This window comes from Oncorhynchus mykiss, chromosome 2 (genome assembly GCF_057628025.1).
Source record: "Oncorhynchus mykiss isolate SJ-2025 chromosome 2, ASM5762802v1, whole genome shotgun sequence".
NCBI lineage: Eukaryota > Metazoa > Chordata > Actinopteri > Salmoniformes > Salmonidae > Oncorhynchus > Oncorhynchus mykiss.
The window spans coordinates 71240545-71267318 of NC_143023.1; positions in this window are offsets into that span (position 1 = coordinate 71240545).

The window sequence follows — 26774 nt, forward strand, 5'->3', positions numbered from 1 at the left end:
GCAAAAAAAGAAACGTCCTTTTTCAGGACCCTGTCTTTCAGAGATAATTCGCAAAATCCAAATAACTCCATATATCTTCATTGTAAAGGGTTTAAACACTGTTTCCCATGCTTGTTCAATGAACCATAAACAATTAATGAACATGCACCTGTGAAACGGTCGTTAAGACACTAACAGCTTACAGACGGTAGGCAATTAAGGTCACAGTTATGAAAACTTTGGACACTAAAAAGGCCTTTCTCCCGACTCTGAAAAACACCAAAAGAAGAATGCCCAGGGTCCCTGCTCATCTGCGTGAACATGCCTTAGGCATGCTGCAACTAGGCATGAGGACTGCAGATGTGGTCAGCGAAATAAATTGCAATGTCCGTACTGTGAGATGCCTAAGACAGCGCTACAGGGAGACAGGACGGACAGCTGATCGACCTCGCAGTGGCAGACCACATGTAACAACACCTGCGAACATCTGAACATCACACCTGCGGGACAGGTACAGGATGGCAACAACAACTGCCCGAGTTACACCAGGAAGGCACAATCCCTCCATCAGTGCTCAAACTGTCCATAATAGGCTGAGAGAGCCTGGACTGAGGGCTTGTAGGGCCTGTTGTAAGGCATGTCCTCACCAGACATCACCGGCAACAACGTCGCCTATGGGCACAAACCCACCGTCGCTGGCAAAAAAGTGCTCTTCACTGACGAGTCGCAGTTTTGTCTCACCAGGGGTGATGGTTGGATTCACATTTATCGTCGAAGGAATGAGCGTTACACCGAGGCCTGCACTCTGGAATGGGATCGATTTGGAGGTGGAGGGTCCGTCATGGTCTGGGGTCGTGTGTCACAGCATCATAGGACTGAGCTTGTTTTCATTGTAGGCAACCTCAACGCTGTGCGTTACAGGGAAGACATCCTCCTCCCTCATGTGGTACCCTTCCTGCAGGCTCATCCTGACATGACCCTCCAGCATGGCAATGTCACCAGCCATATTGCTTGTTCTGTGCGTGATATCCTGCAAGACAGGAATATCTGTGTAACGCTGTGCGTTACAGGGAAGACATCCTCCTCCCTCATGTGGTACCCTTCCTGCAGGCTCATCCTGACATGACCCTCCAGCATGGCAATGCCACAAGCCATACTGCTCGATCTGTGCATGATATCCTGCAAGACAGGAATATCAGTGTTGTGCCATGGCCAGCGAAGAGCACGGATCTCAATCCCAATGACCAATTGACCCCCCCCCCCCCTCCCCTTTGTTCATGGACACATAATTCCATTTCTGTTAGTGTTAAGATAATTATGTTCTCAATGTTCATAAACTGAACTTCAATTGAACTACTCGGTCTGCTACCAAGAATTTGTAAGATTCTTGTTGAAATGAAACAGACAGAGGCCAGTCTACAAGAGTCAGCAACGTTTATTTACGAGAGCTCTACCAATCATATCATGTACATTGGTTTACATATCTCCCATTTTTTGTCATAAATGTCCCTCCTCCTCTCAGACAATGACAATATAGTTTACAAGTCTTCTCCTATGCATACATTGCTTATCACATCCTGCAACATGTTACACAATCTACTGCAAGCCCAACGGTTTCTCCCCTCCCTGGGTGAGGAGGCTTCCTTCCCTGTTATCAGTTTCACAGTGGTCACAAGTTGTCTGCCACAGTTCCTTGCCTGCTAACAGTCCCTCTTTTCTTATGGACAAACATTCTTCATCATTATACAGAGACAGGGTAGAATTCTGTTAGATATAGTCCTATCATTACTTTAAATGTATACATAATTTAGTCATTATACATAAAATTCATAACAGTTAGTCACGTCTGTGGAACTTGCTCAGTTTATGTCTCAGCTGTTGAATCTTGTTATGTTCAGACAAATATTTACACATGTTAAGTTTGCTGAAAATAAACGCAGTTGACAGTGAGAGGACGTTTCTTTTTTTTGCTGAGTTTAGATTGTCCGGACCAATATATATATATATATATATGAAAACAATTTCTAAAGAAATCCACACACGCTCTCTTTCACACATACACACCCCTAGAGTGCATGCAGTATAAGCAAATCCAGTCAATGAAGAATGGAGAGAGTAATTGTACTGCATTTTCTCAGATCGTAGACAGGTTCAGATCTCAATCGTTGTCTGATATATATATATATGTGGTCCAGACAATCTATATTTTGGTCCAGACAATCTATATACCAAACATTATTATCATCTGAACATGTTTAAGATCTGAGAAAGAGAGAAAACGTAAAATGTTTCTCTCTCCAGTCTCCATTGACTTTTGGAAATACTGCACGTACTCTAGGGGTGTGTGTGAGAGAAAGGGAGTGTGTGGAATTATTTTAATATTTCTTTCATATACTATATATATTGGTCCGGACAATCGATATTCAAAAAACTATTAAGATCTGATAAATGTATATTCTGTATGTTGACTTTGTGTCTGTATTCTGTCATTGTCTATTGCTGGCAGTACGTATTCACTAAGTCAAATTCCAGGTATGTGTAAATGTACTTGGGGAATAAAGGTGATTCTGATGCTGATGGACGTAGACATGACAGACCTTCTTTTCAACTTACGTCTCAAACCGTGTCAGAGTTCTTGTGTTCCCATTTACTTTTGAGTCTACTTCAGGTCGATTTAGATGTCTGAAAGCCTGCTGGTTCAGCCCTCAGAAGTGTCTGCTTTTGAAAGGCTTACAGTACAAGCATATTGGAGAGGAGCATTGTTTCCATCAACAAGATACAGAAAATATAGCTTCAACTGCTGTGTTTTTGTTAGTTGAGTAGCAAACTAGGTAATTAGACATGACAGAGTTGGAAAATGTGAAGTTATTAACTACATTATGTATTGATCCTGAATACAATTTATCAATGTGTGATGTTATGGTTGTTTTTTTGTTTTTCAAATTCATGGTTATGGCTGGTTTGTTTCTGATGAGCACCTTGCCAACTGACGTAGCTGATATTGTTAATTGGTTACTACATACATGACATCTGACAACACTTGTACAATTTAGTTTGGTTTGGTAGTCAAATGGAAATGGTATTTGTGTTTTAGTTTATTATTATTTTACATTTTTTGATTTAACCTTTAACCTTTATTTAACTATCCAAGTCAGTTAAGAACAAATTCTTATTTACAGTGATGGCCTACACCGGCCAAACCCGGGTGACGCTAGGCCAATTGTGCGCCGCCCTATGGGACTCCCAATCACGGCCGGTTGTGATACAGCCTGGATTTGAACCAGGGTGTCTGTAGTGACCGCTGCTCCACTCGGGAGCCCCAGTAAATCTATTCTCTAAAAGAGCAGTTGACATAGCTAGTGTCATGTTTTAATTTTAAGGTGGGCATGATATCTTCTTTTGCTCACTACTTAATTCAAGTGGGTTGACTATTAGTTAGTGAATACTCATTCTTTATAGAAAATATTGAGTTACATTGAATTGTGTCTATTGTAGTTAGCTCTTGACAATCAACCCTGTTTTAATTTAAGTTTCCCCATGTAAAGCCTCATGTCAACTGCAGTAACTTTCAGGTCCAAGTTCAACTAGACTGATTTAAGTTGTGCTGTTTTAATAAGTAATAATTAACAGATCACAGAGGGGTAGATGGGGTTTCTGCTTAAATGGCCTCTTGTAGCCTCTGAAGCCACCAGTGATAAATCTCCACCAGACTTCCCCTGTATAACTAAAACCCAAACCTCATTCAACTTCACATCCATCAGTGTTCGGCTGAAAGCGATGACAAAGCACTTTCAATTACACCGGTAACTGACTCTGGAAGCAGTTCATAGCTGGGCCCAGGCGCCTGGGAGAGTAGAGGAAAGCAGATGGGGGAGGGCAGAGTAGCTGGTATGGCATCCGTTTGACTCACCCCCAAATAATAAAAAGGGTGGTGTGATTCGGGGACACAAGGGTGGCCGTCTGCCCTGGGAAACCCAAGGACAATCCACCTATTTTGTGTGCTGTCACCCCTGTAGTCTGATTTATGGTTGGGACATCCTCCCTCCGACCCATGTGGTCCATCAGCTGGGCACTAGGGACACTGGTGATTAGAGGCTGGAGTATCAAAGCGTCCTTAGTCAGGGCCCTTGTCTAGTACCAGAGGGCCTATCAGCTCTCAATAGGCAGGGTGGCAGTGGGGGTGGCAGCTAAGAGTAAGAGTGCCATTCTTAACCCAGAGCACCAGAGGCAGGAACAGCTTTTTGAGAATCCATCTGCCGTTAATGTTCATACCCTAATTTTAGTGTTTTCTTTTTCAGGTATTTTTTCAAAATGTTGTCATTACATTATGTGCAGTTGAGAGCTGAGTGTGTGCTCTCTAAAAGTTAACATGGAGATGTTTAATTGGAGTGATAATTACATGATCCTCCTCTCTGCCACTTTTGGTGTCCACTCATTTCGTAATATATTGTCAGAATGAATCAATATACACACTATTAGTATTCAGAAATACAATATGTATAACTGTAATTCACGGAGAACAACTGCATGGTGAAAAACAACAATAGTCCAGATTGAACATCTCAAGTAGTAGAAAAATATTGGTAGGAACACTAGATAAAACATTTAATTGTTTTATTTTATTTTCTCTTTCAAAATGCTTTTATTACATAAACAACACACAGTACTATCCTTCAGAGACACTGATCTTTTAAAGAAGCTCTGACTCCAAACCCCTCATGAAAGACCCACAATAACATCAGGAGTCCAGGGCCTTTGCTCACTCACTTCAGGCAATTATGACACAGAGGAGATCTTTGGCTGTTCAGTGCCCCCACCCCTCCACCCCCCAAAAAAGACTTGCCAAAATACTTGCCTTTTCTTCCAGGCCCTGTTGTAAAAATAAGCTTTCTTTCCTCAATTGCAGTAACCTCTTAACCTCTGCAACAACAGCAAGGATGTATCTGAACAAGCCATGGGGTAAAACGAATCACTTGCGATTTACAGAATGATAAAGATTTTAATAGCAGCTATGTTTCTTTCTAAGATTGGACTTTATTTCCAAGAGTCAAAGTTTCCTGGGCACCTCAGGCTTTTAAAAAACAGTAATTGGCCAACAGAGAGAGTCTGCATCTCCCTGAGTGGTTGAGTGCATTTGTTGCTGTGAACTTGAGGGCTTCCCTCAAAAGATCATGGGTCCAGGTTATGAGAGCCTGTAACATATCGAGCAGGATCCAATTCACATCCACACCAGTAAGACGTATTTTTCGTATGTCGTTTTGTTTAGGGAGATAACCTCTTTGTGAAACTTGAGATTTTGATTGCTAATTAGTTCTGTTGCCAAATAACACAGCGTGAACTAAAAGGGCTTTGGTTGTTGAACCAAGAAGGAACTTGCATTAATGCAGAATAATTGTCACAAAAAAGAGCAAGACATGGTAAACTATCCTGGTGCACAACCTTCAGAGTGTATTCCCAGTGAAATAACCTTTTATTTGACGAATAGTGCTGTGTTATTGATAACAAAAGTTCTGGAATATAATTCTCTCCTTTAATCGTTTCCCACCTGGCCCTGAAACTGCACATTATCTCTAAATATTTAGAAAAGGACAAAACCCATCAAATAAAATAGTCACTTTTTTTGGCCTTCTTTTTTCCATTACCTCATCAAGAAAATTATAATAAAGGAGTTTCTGCCCTAAACAAAAAGTCTAAATGTCATTCTAATAAATTGCCTTTTTTCACTTCAAAGGCAGCATTTTGCCAGGGGTTTTCAGGGCTTATTACCTCCTCAGTGCTTTTTCTGGGCATTAACATTACACAAAGTGCACCTCAAAACAAACCAGTGGAGCATTGACGGACTTCTGTAAACCCACTGACCAGTGGCTGTAAATCTTTCACTGCTCTGTGTTTAACCAAATCCAATACCTATTCAACAGTTCATCCGTCACTGCCGCAACAGAGAGAACGAGGACAGAGTGGTTCCAATTGTGCCATATAACAGCTTACTCAATGCTCATCCACTACTGCTTCCACGCATGCCTAGAGACTGACTGCTTGAAGGACTCAATGAAAACAACCCCTGTAGCAGATGTCATATCTTTACAAAAAGGGATGGAAGTACATACTGTATGAAGTTTATGCCGTGTGGACAGCTATCTATCCTAACGTCCTTGCTGTTGTTGCAAGGATGTTAGGTTATTAAGCGGTTACGGCAATTGAGGAAAGAAAGCTTATTTTTACAACAGGGGCTCCCGAGTGGCACGGTGGTCTAAGACAATGCATCCCAGTGCATCCCTGCAGTACTTAGTTCATATCCAGGCTGCATCATATCCAGCCGTGATTGGGAGTCCCATAGGGTGGCGCACAATTGTCCCAGCATCATCTGGGGTAGGCCGCCATTGTAAATAAGAATTTGTTCTTAATTAAGTAACTTACCTTATTAAATAAAAAAATGTGTACCTAAGTGAGCAGTCAATGCAGCTGTCAGCAAGTTCTCTTTCTCACAATTAGTCATCCATCAGCCATGGAGACTGTCAGTAGGCAGATACATTACATGAAAACAGACTTCTAGTCTTTCAACAAAGATCATTTATCTGATATGATGGTATTTTCTAAGGGCTGGATTCAATCCGCTGAAGTAAAAGATCTGCGTTATATCTTGATTGAAATGTATAGGCAATTGACTGTAAATGCTGCATATGTTGGCTCAATTGGAAATGACCTTTACATTTTAACTTGGGTCGTCTGTGATAATTCCGCGATACAGATTGAATCCAGGTACTAAGTCTCTTTTAAGTTGACTTTGGAAATTGTTGAACATATTGAACATTTAACAACCTGGATAGTGACATCTTAGAAAGTATTGTAATGGCCTTGAAGTGGCCTGTTCACCAATGTAACAGCTTCTTTAGACAAAATGGTTTTCAGGGGGAGAGTCTAATTCTCTCTTTTGTCCTAAGCAGTGCTCCCCACATTACATTGTTTTTGTGAATCTCTGAGCAATGTTCTATCGACTCCTTGGGTAATTCAATTTTTTCATGTGTATCTGAGCAGGCAGAAATCTGGCCGGTATGATGTAGCATTGTGATAAAGTCGCTCTCACGACACTGGAAGTTAATAGGAATATGACTTGAAATTGCGAAAACGTCTATCATACATGTCAGATTTCAATACTCTTCGATGTCATAACGCGGGTGGTTGTCTTCTCTCGAATTAGCCATTGATCATATTTTTGCAATATTCCCACCTTGAGAGAGGGTCTAACACATCTCTCCTATTTGTCTGCCTCTTCAGTTCAGGGTGCATTGCATGGTGCTGTTGCGAATGTCAGACCCCACAACGATCTGCAGGTTGAACGTGGTGAGATTATAGGCTCCTAAATTGATAGTGCAGTTTGTTGAGGAGATTATACAGCTAATTACAGTGGGGCAAAAAAAGTATCTAGTCAGCCACCAATTGTGCAAGTTCTCCCACTTAAAAAGATGAGAGAGGCCTGTAATTTATCATAGGTACACTTCAACTATGACAGACAAAATGAAAAAAAAAATCCAGAAAATCACATTGTAGGATTTTTAATGAATTTATTTGCAAATTATGGTGGAAAATAAGTATTTGGTCACCTACAAACAAGCAAGATTTCTGGCTCTCACAGACCTGTAATTTCTTCTTTAAGAGGCTCCTTTGTCCTCCACTCGTTACCTGTATTAATGGCACCCGTTTGAACTTGTTATCAGTATAAAAGACACATGTCCACAAACTCAAACAGTCACACTCCAAACTCCACTATGGCCAAGACCAAAGAGCTGTCAAAGGACACCAGAAACAAAATTGTAGACCTGCACCAGGCTGGGAAGACTGAATCTGCAATAGGTAAGCAGCTTGGTTTGAAGAAATCAACTGTGGGAGCAATTATTAGGAAATGGAAGACATACAAGACCACTGATAATCTCCCTCGATCTGGGGCTCCACGCAAGATCTCACCCCGTGGGGTCAAAATGATCACAAGAACAGTGAGTAAAAATCCCAGAACCACACAGGGGGACCTAGTGAATGACCTAAAGAGAGCTGGGACCAAAGTAACAAAGCCTACCATCAGTAACACACTATGCCGCCAGGGACTCAAATCCTGCAGTGCCAGACGTGTCCCCCTGCTTAAGCCAGTACATGTTCAGGCCCGTCTGAAGTTTGCTAGAGAGCATTTGGATGATCCAGAAGAAGATTGGGAGAATGTCATATGGTCAGATGAAACCAAAATATAACTTTTTGGTAAAAACTCAACTCGTCGTGTTTGGAGGACAAAGAATGCTGAATTGCATCCAAAGAACATCATACCTACTGTGAAGCCTGGGGGTGGAAACATCATGCTTTGGGGCTGTTTTTCTGCAAAGGGACCAGGACGACTGATCCGTGTAAAGGAAAGAATGAATGGGGCCATGTATCGTGAGATTTTGAGTGAAAACCTCATTCCATCAGCAAGGGCATTGAAGATTAAACGTGGCTGGGTCTTTCAGCATGACAATGATACCAAACACACCGCCCGGGCAACGAAGGAGTGGCTTCGTAAGAAGCATTTCAAGGTCCTGGAGGGGCCTAGCCAGTCTCCAGATCTCAACCCCATAGAAAATCTTTGGAGGGAGTTGAAAGTCCGTGTTCCCCAGTAACAGCCCCAAAACATCACTGCTCTAGAGGAGATCTGCATGGAGGAATGGGCCAAAATACCAGCAACAGTGTGTGAAAACCTTGTGAAGACTTACAGAAAACGTTTGGTCGCTGTCATTGCCAACAAAGGGTATATAACAAAGTATTGAGATAAACTTTTGTTATTGACCAAATACTTATTTTCCACCATAATTTGCAAATAAATTCATTAAAAATCCTACAATGTGATTTTCTGGATTTCTTTTCTCATTTTGTCTGTCATAGTTGAAGTGTACCTATGATGAAAATTACAGGCCTCTCTCATCTTTTTAAGTGGGAGAAATTGCACAATTGGTGGCTGACTAAATACTTTTTTGCCCCACTGTATATGCATGAACTTTTCAGAACTGTTTCGGCTGGGAAGCATGCGGACACCTTAAGACATAGGGGTGACTTGCCTTGTTAAAAATGGGTGTAGACAGTGTGCATTTAAACAATTTTGGTGGCTACAATTCTTATTACCATCAAATTCAATATCTGGTGCATGCATCAGCGTGGATCTTGACAGAGTGACAGTTGTTGTATTAGTGAAATCCACCTGGGAGAAATAATAAAGTTTTCCTCTGTACTGGTGGTCTGATTGTTAGTGTTGTGAGTGTCAGGACTGACAGTGCAGGTAGCTCAAATGTTTTAGCTTCAGTGGCTTTTGGTGCGAAATGACCGTGACCTGTGCAGCCTGAGCCCGCATCCCACACCCTTTCTGCCTGACAGCCACTCAATGGCAAGTGTCCGCCAGCATGTGGAGGGGAGCGCTGCCAAGCGGCCTGAGATAAAGATGATTACCACATCCATCCCTCTCATCCTGCTCGCTGAAAACTGATACCTATTAACAAACGGCTGTCAACATGTTAGCAGAGCAGAGAGAGGGAGAGAGAGGACGGAGAGTGGGAGAGAAAGAAAGGTGCTCTTTAAGAGGGAGGAGAAGTCGAAGAAGGCAGTCAGGATTAATGATCGGGAGGCGAGTCTGTGCTGTTCAGTCACAGTTGTGGTAGACACACAGAGTGCAGTCAAGTGGAGAAGGAGCTGGCCTGGGTTGACAGGTGCCCTCCAACAGAGATCCTCTCAGGTGATGAGCATTAGTAAAGGACATTTCTAAGCAGGTCTCTCCAAAGATTTGTTTTAATTTAGGTAATTTTGGCCCAGTCCTCACCTTGTTAATACAGATGTAGGATCTTCATTTGATCACTCATTTGTTGCTGAGAATTTTCATGCACCGCAGCAAATGCGATGAGCTTTGTGATTTAGATAAATTCACTGAAAACCAACACTAACACATGGTTATATCAACCATATTGCACTTTTGATGCCTACTTTTGGCCAGCTAATAGCCTAACCACAATCAAGCAACATTATGGACCATTTTTTTCAAATCCTATTGCTGCAGGATTATTTTGCTGTGACATGTCAAATTTAAGATCCTATAAATGTCAGCTGTGTTTTTGTCGTACATGGTGTATATGTGTGTGTGCGTGCTCATGCCTAAATATGTATACTGTATGCTGCTTAATTGAGTGCATTTGTCTTTTGCAAAACCACTGTAACTTTCCTTTAGTTAGTTAGTTTTATAAGAGAAATTAGTCCCATTTCACATGCTTAATTGTCCAAATACAGCAAGACGGCAAGATAACATGTGACAAGTTGTATCCCCTTTTGAATTTGCAGATATGCAAATCTGTGCAGACCTCCACTTCTATCACTTAAACCTTACGTGGTGAGCAGAAGACACATGCAATTCTCATGGAGGGGAATTACAGCATATTCTCATTCTTTTAAAATAAATCTCAAACTGTGCCACTTGGGAGACTTACATTTAAGTGAAATGATCGACAAAAACACAGCTGACATTTATATTTTTCTAATTGTAGCAAGGGGGAGAGGAAGCAGCATGGAGGAGTTAAATCATCAGTAATTAGAATATCGTTGCACGTAATTACAAAATATTCTGATTGTCTCATTTTCGCAGCGGCAGAAGGCCCATTCTAGCCTCTGTCTTAATACACATTTGTTTTAGAAGAGTGGGAAAGACAATTATGATAATCTGCATCCCAGCATGAAACTTTTTTGTTGAAAACAGAAAAAGAGATCTCTTAAGTAGACATGATACCTATATCTAGTTCCTTAAAACAACAAATTAAAGCTATTGTAATGATCTATTTAGCTTTGTCTTTAGATAATATGATGATGAAACTCATGAAAACAGGTTTCACCCACTTTTACATTTATATAATGTGTTAGACAAATCTTTATTTTAATTAGACAGAGACTCCTTTTACCAATTGACAAGACATGGAATTCATATTGCTGAAGGTTTTTGTGATTTAGATAAATTCACTGAAAACCAACACTAACACATGGTTATTTTAACCATATTACACTACACAAATTCTGAAGTGTCATTTACAATACAATTCATGTGGGATAATAATTTGTCGACCAACCCCCACTAAACTATTGTGTTTGAAACGACAGATAAGTATTACCTTAAAATCTATTTACGAGAAGAGGCAGCGGAAACAAACATACTGTAACATACTGTAAGTGCTAGTTTGAGCCAACCCCAAAAGACTGAAACCACCAAGCCTAAGAAGCACTTTATTAGCCAGCAGGGGGGGGTCAGGAGGACCAGCCCCGTCATTGATTGAGGTTGCAGGATGCATACACAGCTGCACTTTCTCTAAATTTATAAGAGTAAATATGCTCCTTTGAAGTGAGGAGTGCCTGGGAGCACTCCTCCGCCAAGATTGTGTGGGTTTGTGTAGGGAGCTGTACTTACGGGAAAGATCAATGAACAGGGCATTAGGGGGAAGAGTACACTACCCTGTCCAGCCCTCCAGCCTAGAACACAACAAACCAGCGTGTACAGTAGACAGCTAGTCATATTGAGCTGAAGGCAGGTTAGAGAGAATGAAAACGTTCCCACAATTCCTGTTGCAGCTTGAGCATTCTGAAGATTCAATAATTTTGATGCTTTTGCAGTTTCCAGATATAAATTTATTTCTATGTGAACCCATAATACTAAGCTTATGATTGGGTGTTTGTGACTGTATTTCACGTACCTGACAGTCGTGGTCGGTGCCGTTTAAGACGAGGGAGGACGATAATTTTTTTTATGAGCATGGCCTTGTTTCTATTACAGCATATTGGATGACTGACATTCATATTCCATTCACCCAGCTCAATGTAACATTGATAGGTTTAGGCTACTATATGATACTCTAATTTTCCCTGTACGCATCATTTGGTTGCTACAACCTGGCATATGAATTAAAGTTTACAACGTCAACAAAGTTTACAAAGTATACAACGTACTCTCACTATTTCCATCTGTAACCAGGTGGAAAAACCTTTCCAAGCCAAACCTTCATATTCTAACCGCTACACACATCCTATATTGTTGTCACCATATTAGATAATGTCATAATCAAAATAGCTACTAGAACTAACACATTAGTAAACCCGCTACAATCATTCAGTACAGTGTACAGTCACCAAGCAGTTTAGCAGTTACACTGGCAGGCCCCACTGGCAATAAATTAACAAAACCAAAAGCTTACCTTGACTTGGAAGAGTTCCAGTGTTGTATAGCCATAGCCAGCTATCTAACATAGCATCCCTCTATTTCTTTAGCAGTTTGTTTGAGTATGCTAAACTAGCTAGCTGCATTCACTAGCTAAGTAAGTGAAAAAAATACAATGAAATATAGCTAGCTCTCTCTCTCACTCTCCCTCTCTTGCTTCTCCTTCATTTTTGAAGAAATGAATGTGTTCAAAACTGTTCAACTATTGTCTTTCGCTCTCTTTGAGTCAAATACTCACCACATTTTAGGTGCTGCAATGCTAGTTAGCTGTAGCTTATACTTTCAGTACAAGATTAATTCCCTGATCCTTTGATTGGGTGGACAGCATGTCACTTCATGCTGCAAGAGGTCTGACAGGTTGAAGGATGTCCTTCGGAAGTTGTCATAATTGCTGTGTAAGTCTATGGAAGGGGGTGAGATGAGCCTACTAGGTTTGCATTGAAGTCAATGTACCCAGAAGAGTACGGAAGCTAGCTGTCCTCTGGCTACGTAATGGTGCTACACTACAGAGTGCCGTTGAGGATACTATAGACCTTCCTTGCAAAACAATGTGGTTTAATGAATTATTTGGTGACATGTGAATATAGTGCCTTCGGAAAGTAATCAGGCCCCTTGACTTTTTCCATGTTTTGTTACGTGACAGCCTTATTCTAACATAGATTTTTTTTAAACAAATCTTTAGCAATCTACACACAATACCCCAAAAGTATGAAGCAAAACAGGTTGAGACATTTCTTCTATTTCATTAAAAAATACATAAGTATTAAGACCCTTTACTATGAGTCTTGAAATTGAGCTCAGGTGCATCCTGTTTTCATTGATCATCCTTGAGATGTTTCTACAACTTGATTGGAGTCCACCTGTAGTAAATTAAATTGACTGGACATGATTTAGAAAGGCAAACACCCGTCTATATACTGTAAGGTCCCACAGTTTACAGTGCATGTCAGAGCAAAAACCAAGCCATGATATTGAAGGAATTGTCAGTAGAGCTCCGAGACAGGATTGTGTTGAGGCATAGATCTGGGGAAGGGTACCAAAACATTTCTGCAGCATTGAAGGTCCCCAAGAATACAGTGGCCTCCATCATTCTTAAATGGAAGAAGTTTGGAACCACCAAGACTCTCCCTAGAGCTGACGGCCCAGCCAAACTGAGCAGGGGCCTTGGTCAGGGAGGTGACTAAGAACCCGATGGTCACTCTGGCAGAGTTCCAGAGTTCCTCTGTGTAGATGGAAGGACCTTCCAGAAGGACAACCATCTCTGCAGCACTCCACCAATCAGGCTTGGAGTTTGCCAAAAGGCACCTAAACGGCTGTCAGACCATGAGAAACAAGATTCTCTGGTCTGATGAAACCAAGATTGAACTCTTTGGCTTGAATGCCAAGCTTCACGTCTGGAGGAAACCTGGCACCGTCCCTACGGTGAAACATGGCGGTGGCAGCATCATGCTGTGGGGATGTTTTTCAGCAGCAGGATCGAGGGGAAAGATAAACGGAGCAAAGTACAAAGAGATCCTTGATGGAAACCTGCTCCAGAGCATTCAGGATCTTAGACTGGGGCGAAGGTTCACCTTCCAACAGGACAACAACCCTCAACACACAGCCAAAACAATGCAGGAGTGGCTTCGGCACAAGTCTCTGAATGTCCTTGAGTGGCCCAGCCAGAGCCCGGTCTTGAATCCGATCGAAAATCTCTGGAGAGACCTGAAAATAGCTGTGCAGCAACACTCCCCATCCAGCCTGACAGAGCTTGAGAGGATCTGCAGAAAAGATTGTGAGAAACTCCCCAAATTCAGGTGTGCCAAGCGTGTAGTGTAATACTCACCAAGTCTTAAGGTTGTAATCGCTGCCATGGGTGCTTCAACAAAGTACTGAGTAGGGTCTGAATAGTATTTAAATGTGATATTTCAGTTTGACATTTTTAATACATTTGTAAAAATGTCTAAAAAACTGTTTTTGCTTTGTCATTATGGGGTATTGTGTGTAGTTTGATGAGGAAAATAAACAATGTTGAAAAGGTCAAGGGGTCTGAATACTTTCTGAATGTACTGTATATTTAGTATTGTTTATTCTTTAACTTTTTAAATGTTTCACTGTAAAAAAAAAATGAAATTCACTGAGAAGGATGATCCTACCCTTCTTCCTCTGAGGAGCCTCCACTGTTAACTGAATATGATGAAAGGCAAGAATTGGCTTAGGTTTTATTAACCCATTATTGTTACATCTTGCTCTTGGAAATTCTCCAGCCTTAATAACATCATGATTTCTATACTTTGCATGTGTGGAATTCTCTTGTGCGATTTTGGTCATTTGATCCAAGATGGTGTAGCAGTTCAGACGTCTTTGTCATTGTCTTGTCGTGTCCCGTGTATACATCTTTTTTTTCTTTGTAAATATTTCGTATATATTTGTAATATTTTTTACCTCAATTTTAACATACTCTCCTGCAACCCGCCTCACCCAATGTGGTATGGACCTGCTATTTTCTCGCCTAGCTACTCACTGGTCCCTATGATCACTCGGCTACGCATGCCTCTCCCTAATGTCAATAAGCCTTGTCCATTGCTGTTTTGGTTAGTTATTGTCTTATTTCACTGTAGAGCCACCAGCCCTGCTCAAAATGCCTTAGCTAGCCCTTTTATTCCACCTCCCACACATGCGGTGACCTCACCTGGTTTAAATGGTGTCTCTAGAGACAAAACCTCTCTCATCGTCATTCAATGCCTAGGTTAACCTCCACTCTATTCACATCCTACCATACCCTTGTCTGTACATTATGCCTTGAATCTATTCTTCTGCGCCCAGAAACCTGCTCCTTTTACTCTCTGTTCCCGAACGCACTAGACAAGCAGTTCTTATAGCTTTTAGCCGTACCCTTATCCTACTCCTCCTCTGTTCCTCTGGTGATGTAGAGGTTAATCCAGGCCTTGCAGCACCTAGCTCCACTCCCATTCCCCAGACACTCTCATTTGTTGACTTCTGTAAGCGTATAATTCTTGGTTTCATGCATGTTAACATTAGAAGCCTCCTCCCTAAGTTTGTTTTATTCACTGCCTTAGCACACTCTGCCAACCCGGATGTCCTAGCCGTGTCTGAATCCTGGCATAGGAAGGCCACCAAAAATCCAGAAATTTCCATCCCTAACTATATATTTTTTTGACAAGATAGAACTGCCAAAGGGGGCGGAGTTGCAATCTAGTGCAGAGATAGCCTGCAGAGTTCTGTCATACTAGGTCTGTGCCCCAAAAATTTGAGCTTCTACTTCCAAAAATCCACTTTTCCAGAAACAAGTCTCTCACTGTTGCCACCTGTTATAGACCACCCTCAGCCCCAAGCTGTGCCCTGGCCACCATATGTGAATTGATTGCCCCCCATCTATCTTTAGAGCTCGTATTGTTAGGTGACCTAAACTGGGACATGCTTAACACCCCGGCCGTCCTACAATCTAAAATAGATGCCCTCAATCTCAAATAATCAATGACCCTACCAGGTACAACCCCTAATCCGTAAACACGGGCACCCTCATAGATATCGTCCTGACTAACCTGCCCTCCAAATACACCTGTGCGGTCTTCAACCAGGATCTCAGCGATCACTGCCTCATTGCCTGCGTCCGTAATGTGTCTGCGGTCAAACGACCACCCCTCATCACTGTCAAACGCTTCCTAAAACACTTCAGCGAGCAGGCCTTTCTAATCGACCTGGTCCGGGTATCCTGGAAGGATATTGACCTCATTCCATCAGTAGAGGATGCCTGATTATTCTTAAAAAGTGCTTTCCTCACCATCTTTAATAAGCATGCCCCATTCAAAAAAATGTAGAACCAGGAACAGATATAGCCCTTGGTTCACTCCAGACCTGACTGCCCTTGACCAGCTGAAAAACATCCTGTGGCTTACTGCATTAGCATCGAATAGCCCCCGCGATATGCAACTGTTCAGGGAAGTTAGGAACCAATATACACAGGCAGTTAGGAAAGCAAAGGCTAGCTTTTTCAAACATAAATTTGCATCCTGTAGCTCTAACTCCAAAAAGTTTTGGGACACTGTAAAGTCCATGGAGAATAAGAGCACCTCCTCCCAGCTGCCCACTGCACTGAGGCTAGGAAACACTGTCACCACCGATAAATCCACAATAATCGAGAATTTCAGTAAGCATCTCTCTACGGCTGGCCATGCTTTCCTCCTGGCTATCCCAACCCCGGCCAACAGCTCCTCACCCCCCGCAGCTACTTGCCCAAGCCTCGCCAGCTTCTCCTTCACCCAAATCTAGATAGCTGATGTTCTGAAAGATCTGCAAAACCTGGACCCATGCAAATCAGCTGGGCTAGACAATCTGGACCCTCTCTTTCTAAAATGATCCGCCACCATTGTTGCAACCCCTATTACTAGTCTGTACAACCTCTCTTTCGTATCATCTGAGATTCTAAAGATTGGAAAGCTGCTGCGGTCATCCCCCTCTTCAAAGGGGGAGACACTCTAGACCCAAACTGCTACAGACCTATATCCATCCTGCCCTGCCTTTCTAAGGTCTTCGAAAGCCAAGTTAACAAACAGATCACTGACCATTTTGAATCCCACCGTACCTTCTCCGCTGTGCAATCCGGTTTCCGAGCTGGTCACGGGTGCACCTCAGCCACGCTCAAGGTACTAAACGATATCATAAGCGCCATCGATAAAAGACAGTGCTGTGCAGCGGACTTCATCGACCTGGCCAAGGCTTTTGACTCTGTCAATCACCATATTCTTATCGGAAGACTCAACAGCTTTGGTTTCTCAAATGACTGCCTCGCCTGGTTCACCAACTACTTCTCAGACAGAGTTCAGTGGCCCTCGCTTCATATTCATCGCCAAACCCACTGGCTCCAGGTCATCTATAAGTCTTTGCTAGGTAAAGCACCACCTTATCTCAGCTCACTGGTCACCATAGCAGCATCCACCTGTAGCACGTGCTCCAGCAGGTATATTTCACTGGTCACCACCAAAGTCAATTCCTCGTTTGGCTGCCTTTCCTTCCAGTTCTCTGCTGCCAATGATTGCATCGCATTGCAAAAATCACTGAAGCTGGACACTCATATCTCCCTCACTAACTTTAAGCATCAGCTGTCAGAGTAGCTCACAGATCATTGCACCTGTACATAGCCCATCTGTAAATAGCCCATCCAACTACCTCATCTCCATTGTGTTAATGACTGTACATTTTTTTATTCCATGTGTAACTCTGTGCTGTTGTTTGTGTCACACTGCTTTGCTTTATCTTGGCCCAAGATAACATGTAAATGATCTCAACTGGCATACGTGGTTACATAAAGGTGAAAAAATATATACAGTACCTTGCGAAAGTATTCAGTCCCCTTGAACTTTGCGACCTTTTGCCACATTTCAGGCTTCAAACATAAACATATAAAACTGTATTTTTTTTGTGAAGAATCAACAACAAGTGGGACACAATTATGAAGTGGAACGACATTTATTGGATATTTCAAACTTTTTTAACAAATCAAAAACTGAAAAATTGGGCGTGCAAAATTATTCAGCCCCCTTAAGTTAATACTTTGTAGCGCCACCTTTTGCTGCGATTACAGCTGTAAGTCGCTTGGGGTATGTCTCTATCAGTTTTGCACATCGAGAGACTGACATTTTTTCCCATTCCTCCTTGCAAAACAGCTCGAGCTCAGTGAGGTTGGATGGAGAGCATTTGTGAACAGCAGTTTTCAGTTCTTTCCACAGATTCTCGATTGGATTCAGGTCTGGACTTTGACTTGGCCATTCTAAGACCTGGATATGTTTATTTTTGAACCATTCCATTGTAGATTTTGCTTTATGTTTTGGATCATTGTCTTGTTGGAAGACAAATCTCCGTCCCAGTCTCAGGTCTTTTGCAGACTCCATCAGGTTTTCTTCCAGAATGGTCCTGTATTTGGCTCCATCCATCTTCCCATCAATTTTAACCATCTTCCCTGTCCCTGCTGAAGAAAAGCAGGCCCAAACCATGATGCTGCCACCACCATGTTTGACAGTGGGGATGGTGTGTTTAGCTGTGTTGCTTTTACGCCAAACATAACGTTTTGCATTGTTGCCAAAAAGTTACATTTTGGTTTCATCTGACCAGAGCACCTTCTTCCACATGTTTGGTGTGTCTCCCAGGTGGCTTGTGGCAAACTTTAAACGACACTTTTTATGGATATCTTTAAGAAATGGCTTTCTTCTTGCCACTCTTCCATAAAGGCCAGATTTGTGCAATATACGACTGATTGTTGTCCTATGGACAGAGTCTCCCACCTCAGCTGTAGATCTCTGCAGTTCATCCAGAGTGATCATGGGCCTCTTGGCTGCATCTCTGATCAGTCTTCTCCTTGTATGAGCTGGAGGTTTAGAGGGACGGCCAGGTCTTGGTAGATTTGCAGTGGTCTGATACTCCTTCCATTTCAATATTATCGCTTGCACAGTGCTCCTTGGGATGTTTAAAGCTTGGGAAATCTTTTTGTATCCAAATCCGGCTTTAAACTTCTTCACAACAGTATCTCGGACCTGCCTGGTGTGTTCCTTGTTCTTCATGATGCTCTCTGCGCTTTTAACGGACCTCTGAGACTATCACAGTGCAGGTGCATTTATACGGAGACTTGATTACACACAGGTGGATTGTATTTATCATCATTAGTCATTTAGGTCAACATTGGATCATTCAGAGATCCTCACTGAACTTCTGGAGAGAGTTTGCTGCACTGAAAGTAAAGGGGCTGAATAATTTAGCACGCCCAATTTTTAAGTTTTTGATTTGTTAAAAAAGTTTGAAATATCCAATAAATGTCGTTCCACTTCATGATTGTGTCCCACTTGTTGTTGATTCTTCACAAAAAAATACAGTTTTATATCTTTATGTTTGAAGCCTGAAATGTGGCAAAAGGTCGCAAAGTTCAAGGGGGCCAAATACTTTCGCAAGGCACTGTATATATAAAAATAAAAATGTGCATTTGGCATGGTACTCCAACATGCAGTGCCACTTAAACAGTTGATGTGTCATTATACAGACTCTCTGGCAATCCTTGGTGTTTGCATTATTTCAAGGTAAACGGTCATAAATTCAGATGAGATTTAATTTGAAAAAATGACTCTACAGCACTTTTTTTTTAAACATCCGATATGTAGACATCATGGCTCCATTTCTGACTGGAAAAACTCCTCTGTCCACTTTATCAAAGTGTGGAAAAACCCATAACCTGTTCATTGTGCTGCTGGGTGTGCACACTTGTGGCATCCTTTAAGTGCATTACATTTGTGCTGAATACACAGCTTCCATATTGTGGTTTTTATGACCATGGAAAAGCCTTTTGGGGTAGGCACGCCACTGGAGAAGGGTCATCTTTTCATAGCAAGTGTGGCACAACATGATAAGTGGCCATACAGTGCATTCGGAAAGCAGTCAGACCCCTTGACTTTTTCCACATTTTGTTACATTAGAGCCTTATCCTAAAATGGATTAAATTGTCCCCCCTCCCATCAATCTAAACACAATACCCCATAATGACAAAGCAAAAACAGGTTTTTATAAATGTTTGCAAATTCAAAAATTGTTTAATAATATCAGATTTACATAAGTATTCAGACCCTTTACTCAGTACTTTGTTGAAGCACCTTTGGCAGCGATTACAGCCCTGAGTCTTCTTGGGTATGACGCTACAAGCTTAGCACAACTGTATTTGGGGAGTTTCTCCCATTCTTCTCTGCAGATCCTCTCAAGCTCTGTCAGGTTGGATGGGGAGCATCATTTTCAGGGATGTTCAATCAGGTTCAAGTCCGGGCTCTGGCTCGGCCACTCAAGGACATTCAGAGACTTGTCCCGAAGCCACTCCTGCGTTGTCTTGGCTGTGTGCTTAGGGTCATTGTCCTGTTGGAAGGTGAATCTTCGCCTCAGTCTGAGGTCCTGAGCGCTCTGGAGCAGGTTTTCATCAAGGATCTCTCTGTACTTTGCTCCATTCATCTTTCCCCTCGATCCTGACTAGTCTCTCCTGCTGCTGAAAAACATCCCCACAGCATGATGCTGCCACCACCAGTCTTGGTTTCATCAGGCCAGAGAATCTTGTTTCTCATGGTCTGACATTTCTTTAGGTTCCTTTTGCAAACTCCAAACGGGATGTAATGTGCCTTTTACTGAGGAGTGGCTTCCGTCTGGCCACTCTACTATAAAGACCTGATTGGTGAAGTGCTGCAGAGATGGTTGTCCTTCTGTAAGGTTCTCCCATCTCCACAGAGGAACTCTGGAGCTCTGTCAGAGTGACCATTGGGTTCTTGGTCACCTCCCTCCCCAATGACCTTCTCCCCTGAATGCTAGGAAGAGTCTTGGTGGTTCCAAACTGCTTCCATTTAAGAATGATGGAGGCCACTGTGTTCTTGGGGACCTTTAATGCTGCAGACATTTTTTGATACCCATCCCCAGATCTGTTCCTCGACACAATCCTGTCTTGGAGCTCTACAGATAATTCCTTTGACCTCATGGCTTGGTTTTTGCTCTGACATGCACTGTCAACTGTGGGACCTCATATAGACAGGTGTGTGCTTTTACAAATCATGTCTAATCAATTGAATTAACCACAGGTGGGCTCCAATCAAGTTGTAGAAGCATCTCAAGGATGATCAATGGAAACAAGATGCACCGGAATTCAATTATAGCAAAGGGTCTGAATACTTGTGTAAATCAGTTTTTATTTTTAATACTTATGCAAACACTTCTAAAAACCTGTTTTCACTTTGTCATTCTGGGGTATTGTGTGTAGATTGATTAGGAAAATGTCATTTTAATCCATTTTAGAATAAGGCTGTAATGTAACAAAATATGGACAATGTCAAGGGGTCGGAATACTTTCCGAATGCACCGTAGATTGAATGCCTGTTATCACTCATGTCATAGTCATGGAACATGCTTCTCAAAAATACTCAAACATTCTAGCCAAGTGCACTCTAGTTTGGATATAATTTATATCAGAATAATCATTCAATTAGATGTATTTAATCAACTACGTATTTACTCAAAATACCAATGACATAGACCTCCCCCCACACACACTTAGGTGATATTTTTGTAGTATTTCCTTTTTAAAAACCTACTACTCTATAACCAATGTGGTGGTATGGTTAAACAAATACAGCTGCCCATGTTGTAACGGCTGTTGGAAGGAGAGGACCAAGGTGCAGCGTGGTACGTGCATTAACAAAGTGAATGAACGAAACCGAAACAGTTCTGTCTGGTGCAGACACAAAAACAACTACCCACAAAACACAGGTGGGAAAAGGCTACCTAAGTATGGTTCTCAATCAGAGACAACGAATGACAGCGGCCAAACACACAGAAATAGAAAACATAGAACACAAAACATAGAATGCCCACCCCAACTTACGCCCTGACCAAACCAAAATAGAGACATAAAAAAGATCTCTAAGGTCAGGGCGTGACACATGTTCACTTAAAATGTTGTCTTATATTCCTTATAGGTGTTGCCAGGCTATGTAACCACCAGGCTGGGACAACCAGCCAGTGAGAGTTAACATTTACAACCCCCCATCACTCTCCACAAAACCCTGTGGCATTCAAGCACTGCCTGTGTGGCAGGCCTGCCATTAATGGAGACATTGACATCTTCCGGCAGAGCGTTCATCTGATGCTTACACTAAGCAACTGGAGCCAATGGCCCCCACACTATCACATGCTATCCTAAACAGGAATGCCTGAAAACTGGTGAAAGCCATATTTTCATCATGACATGTATTGCTCATCACTCAGCAGTGAATAAGGATTCATCAATCACGAGAGTTGTTTTCACCCAGCTTTGGTGTCTTCAGTACAATATGGTTGTTGCATGGAATGTTGCTTAGACATTTCTCCTAGAGTAAATCATACCCAGGATGTTCTCATCAATATCCAAGGAGTCAATCTGACTGGGTAAAAGATACAAGCATATTTCACAGGTATTTTCAAGTCAAAGTGGAGCATTATAGTGACGTACATTGGGAAGCATGACTAGTACTCTCTGTTGGCAGGTCTTTGGTAGAGGGCTTCCAACAAAGTCTGTTTACATATTTCTGCTGCAGTGTTTTGCTCAATAAACTGTCTGACATTTTTCCCAGGATTCCAGAATCAACACAATGCCCCCACCCCCATGTGAGATTGAAGCTTTTGTTGGATGAATAGAGAAGTTGTCTCTTTTGCTTATCACATTCCTCTCTCAATGCTAACACTTTTTTACATTGCATTTCTCATATACATCTATACTTAGATTATTTACACTTCTATCTTTATTACCCTTTGAGAAGAACATATTGCTAGAACGTCTTTGTTTGAGAATAGCATTCGCAGTGTTGGTCTCCTCAGTCTACGTACAGTATGTGCGTATTTCTCAATAATTCACTTACATAGTCTAGTCTAGTTAATACTTATTTTCAAATATGCACCAAGTATGCAGATTAATGCTAACAAACTCTGAACTCCATTTTTTTTTATGGATGGACAACAAACATTTCCCAATAACACATAATCCCATGCACAATAACCCATTTAGAGTATGGCATCACAAACTATTCCTATATCATACTATATGTGATGGAGGATGATGATGGGTTCATGAAGTGGATGGAGCTATCTTTAGAGGATTGATTTTCCATACTGCCACGCAGTTGGTTGCATTTATATTCCATGCCTGTGGCTCCATGACCCCTGGTTCTCTTTGATGTGGCAGGGAGAAGCACAAACCAGGCTGAGGCAGAAAGAGAGAGGAGGCGAGGAATAGCAAAAGGTGAAACATTCTGCAATGAAAAGAGGGGAGAAGATTATTCTTGTGGTGTGTGTGTGTGTGTGGGGGGGGGGGGGGGGGGTTCTGGGAGGGAATAAATGATGGGATGGGGGTAGTGCAAAGAGACTGGTGGGAGTTTGCAGGGAGCAACGTGAACCAATGAAGCCATCATCTGACAGATCTGTGAGAGTTTGTGGTGAGGGTGGGTGGTGGGTGAGGTGAGATGGGGGATAGGCTGGGGGGTGTTGGGAGAGGGCACAGTGGTGACGCAAGTTGATAGAGATGTCAGCGCCGCTTCAGTAATCTCACGACGCCTGGGCGCAGCGAGGGGCCATCTCGGGGCCCACGAGAGCAGCAGCATGATGAAACGGACCACCCTGACGACACTAGTGGGGGGGCAGGCAGGACGGACAAATCAAAGCAGGAAGAAGTAATGTTGGAGAAATTACAGAAATCTCCATGGAAATTAGCATGAAACGCTTTCTAATCTCCTGCTTTTCACCATGGACGATAGGGGTCAGCGCTTCAAGTTCTCTAGCCCTTGCTTTCTCTTTCTCTCTCGCCCCATCCCTAATTTCATTATTCCCTCTTGATTTTTTTCTTTAGCTTTTTATGTACTTCATTTTACAGCCTGACTCTCTAAAAAGGTCCCTCCCTTTACCCACTTTATTTAACCCATTGTTTGGTTGAACCCTTTTTATCTGTCACAATTAACCGTTTAGATTTCAAAAGCAAATCATGAGAGTGCCAAGCCATGCCCTCAGAGTGACACAGGATCAAGCTGTTGGGTGCATTGGAGGCCAGGATGGGATGAATTCCCAACGATGTGTCCTCTGCAGCCTTCCTTTACCACAGCATCATCAACAGCTCTCGTTGTTCTGCTGTCTGTTTGTCAGACCTCAGGGTACAGCTGGAGTGAATGGGAGGGTGAGGCACCCCTAGATGTTACCATGCTGTTATTGGTGAACAAGAGCATTGACACCAATATGGCGGCACCTCAAACAATCCTTCTCATCCCTCTTTTCACAGCAGACATTCTCAGTCCAGTTTGATCTTTTAAAATATTGTAAATATGAAGATAGACAATAATATTCTATATTTGTGTGTCAGTGTGTGTCCATTTCCTTTATCTTCTTCAAAATGTTTGTCAGTTTCCTTTATCTGATTATGTATTCAATGTTCGTATAATGACATGAATATGCATTGTTGAGTAAGAAAATGCAACAAAGGAACAAAGTACTCAGAAACCAAATAAAATTCACTTTGATCTCTGAAAGTTTGTTCCTGTGAAAGAGCAAAGTAACAACCTACAAAAGTTAGACATCACATTCAACTTCTTTATTTTCTTTTTGTTAATTAACTCTTGATGTAATTGTGTTGTTCAACCTGACTTGTATGAATACTGAGTTTCAACAAGCTATTTCACTACTAGAAGCTGAAGAATAATCAGTTTAGCAAGTCATCCTTTTAGAGCTCTTGATAGGAACTCAACCGATGTTAGAAGTTGAAGTCATGGTAGCTACATTAGGATGAAGTGGGTCATCAGCTTCCTAGAGGTGTCTTGACATCAATGCTTTGACACTCCGCATGTATGGCACAGTGTTGTAGCTGTCAGCCAAAGTGTAGGGTCAATGATTTCTCCCACTTCAGCCCCATCCCAGTCTGCCACATAGTTAAGGTTAGGCTTCTGCCATTTATTTATATCTATCGTTGAGTACTATTGTGGGGGTTCAAACCTTTGGAAAGAGATACAAAAAAAATAATTATATTTTATTGCCACCTTGTCTACATGTTTACAACAAACAACAAAGCATTTGCTGTGTTTTATAAAGTTTTGTGAAAAGAAGGTTTGAGTGCATCCTATTTTGTGGACCCAGTGAGACTCCCACTCAGGGGAGACTTCCATTGTTATATGAACACACACTGTTCCTACAAGACAGGGCCGGTGTCTGTGTGAATACAGAAGCTAAGCAGGTAGCTAGCTGCACTTTGTAATCATGCCAAATTGTTCAGATGCCTGTATTTCCCCTTTGGGTACCAGATGATGCTTCATAGGAAGACAATTAAACAAAGGACCAAATTAAAGGAAAGTCTTTATATAAAACATTTCATGTTTGAATTATTTGCATTTTTCCATATTGATATGATATAAGCAACAAACGAGTTATAGACATGTATTGCAGTATATTGCTTCTCATTTAACACTTTTGCAAACTTACTCTCAACCATACAAAATGTCATATATAAAATGGGAAAATAAATCAGTATTTAGTAGAGATATGTCATGTAGAGTGAAGTAAAGAAAAACAAGATGACATATGATGTTTTGTTCGAAAGATTACAGATTTATAGCATAGCTAACGAGCCAGCAACTTCACAATTGTGAGTTTTAAACTGTAGTTTCCCTGCCAACTGCTTTACTATAGGGAGATACAACCGGAACTACAAGCCAGCAAATTCAATTCAGACAAACCCAATGGGATCAGGATATCCTTGGAGCTGTACAACAAACACGCTCCAGAGAAGTACTTTAATTGGGTCAGATTTCTTTACCTTTTCAAGCATTACTTGTCATAGCCCATGACCACACTAGCACCAATTTTGATAGAGTTTTGTACTGCAGTTGATAAAAAGTTGTTTATTACTATAATTCAGATTTTGAATTCCAGAATTGTTGTGCAAAAAATATGCATGTATCATTTAAGTTTTAAAGGAAAATTATTCATACATAATATGTAATAAAGAAAACTGTTATTTTCATTATTAAGGAAAAACATGTAACTCTATGAATTCAGATCAACCCGTAATCTTTTCAAACCTTTTGCATCATCCTACAGGGTTAGGCATATACAGGCACCCCAAAAGTGCATTATTAGTTATCAGAGTTATAAATGAAGGACATTGGCTTTGCGACTATAAAAAGTGACAGATGATTAGCATGATGTTGAATGCTGATTCATATAGGGAGTGCTCCAGAATAATGTTAGCAGAGAGTTAATTAGAGGGGCTTGTAGACTGGACACATTGCAGTGACAAGCAGCAGAAACATGTGTGTCAGATTTAGCAACCTTTCTAACCCCTAGCAAAACCCTTTCTTCCATTCCAAGAATTTGCCCCCTAATTAAGCTCTATGCTGGAATTCTGCCTACTTTGTAAAAACACTCATATAAGTAAGATTGTGCTAATTGCAACTAGTAAAAACTGATATTCGTATACAAATCAAATCCAGTACTACTGTGGATAATGTTGTCAAATCGATCATTGGAAATCTCGTCTGCAATCTTTCATTACTGTATCTACTCAAATCAAAAAGTGAGATGAGAAGTGACACCAGTCATAAGTATGTAGCCTAATGCTATACCATGAACATGTGCATGTAGACGTGATTCAAATAATGTGAATAGATTTTTGTAAATACTTTTTTTTAGATACACAACTTGAAGTTTATAATAAGTTCTGCATCTGTCTGGAGGTTGTGATAATTTTTATTTATATTTTACAGTCAGCAAGGATAATTGTTTATTACAAACTTCAGAAATAATACAATGTAAAGTGAAAACAAATAATATAGTATAGCGTAATGTCTGTTTTATATGGCCATGTACATATTTTACTGCAGGACACATATCCTTACGGTGTGTAACCCCTAAGTTTTTAATCGGAAACTTGCTTTTACCAGAAGGTCTTCTTATTCTTATTTCATTGACTTCAGAGTAAACCATGCAATAAGGAACCAATACAGTGGACCTCATAATG